This window comes from Myotis yumanensis, unplaced genomic scaffold (assembly GCF_028538775.1).
Source record: "Myotis yumanensis isolate MYYU_CA2020_CCGP unplaced genomic scaffold, mMyoYum1.0.hap1 SCAF_1, whole genome shotgun sequence".
In the NCBI taxonomy this organism is placed as follows: domain Eukaryota; kingdom Metazoa; phylum Chordata; class Mammalia; order Chiroptera; family Vespertilionidae; genus Myotis; species Myotis yumanensis.
The window spans coordinates 82181517-82182705 of record NW_027223752.1 but is presented as its reverse complement, the minus strand read 5'-3'; positions in this window follow the sequence as shown (position 1 = coordinate 82182705).

Genomic DNA, 1189 nt, shown 5'->3' with positions numbered 1-1189 from the left:
TACAATTTTATACTGCAACGTCCATATATTGTATTTTGTGTTCATCACTGCAAGTCAAGTCTCCTTCCATTGCCATTTATCCCTTCTTTTCCCTCTTCTACCTCATCCCACCCCTTTTCCTCTATTAATCACCATATTGTTGTCTGTGTCTGAGTTTTATGTTTTTTTCTTAATCCCTTATGTTTTTCACCCAACTCCCCCAATTCTTCTCTTCTCTAACAACTGCTGTCAGTTTGTTTTATTTATCTATGAATCTGTTTCTATTTTGTTTATTTTGTTCATTTGATTGCATATATAAGGAAAATCATATGGTATCTGTATTTCTCTGACTCTCTTATTTTACTTAGCATAATATTCTCTGGATCCATCCATGCTGTCACAAAAAGTAAGATTTCCCCCTTTTTTATAGATGAGTAGTATTCTATTGTTTTCCTCCCAGAAAAACCCTGAAGCAAGGACTCAGGTGATAATTTATTTAGGAAGAGGTCTTAGGAAGCATGAGTGAGGAAGTATGTAGGGCAAGGTTGGGGCTTGATTCTGCCAGGATCTCCCAAGAAGAGCACAGGGTCCCTTTCAGGATTGTCAGCCGGAAATCAAGAAGCTAGTACATTTAATTTATTGGCCCTGTTTCATCATTGGTTGGTGCTTGCCAGGAGGGCTGGTAATTCCCCTGTCCTTTCAGGCTGTGCTTGCCCATGGGCTGAGTGAGCTCTTGAAGAGTCAGAGAAGGTCGTGGGGGTAGAAAGTAAAATTGTACAGTGCATGCTTAATGTTGGATGTTACCAGTTTGAATGAGTCTGAGTAACCACAGAATTGTTTACCACAGCTATTACTAAAATCAGAGCTAGACATTTGCATGTGACAAGACACGCATGTTCTTTGCACTACTGAGATGCATGCTTGTAACTATATTAATGAGTTTTCAAGGTTTTGGCTAGGTGCAATTTATTTAAAACACTCAATAAAGGAGGGTTTTAAATAAATTGCAGTCAGCCAGAACCTTGAAGACTCAGTTTAAACATTTAATTACTGCTTCTGGAGAACGGAATTTTAATCACCAAGAGTGTTGCTCTTGAAAGGCTTCTTAGCTGAGCCTTTGACATGAGCTTTGGGACCCACTTCTTTAACAGGTAGCAAGGCTGTAATTGATAGTCATCTTCTCCATCTTCTGCCACACTCTCCAGATTTC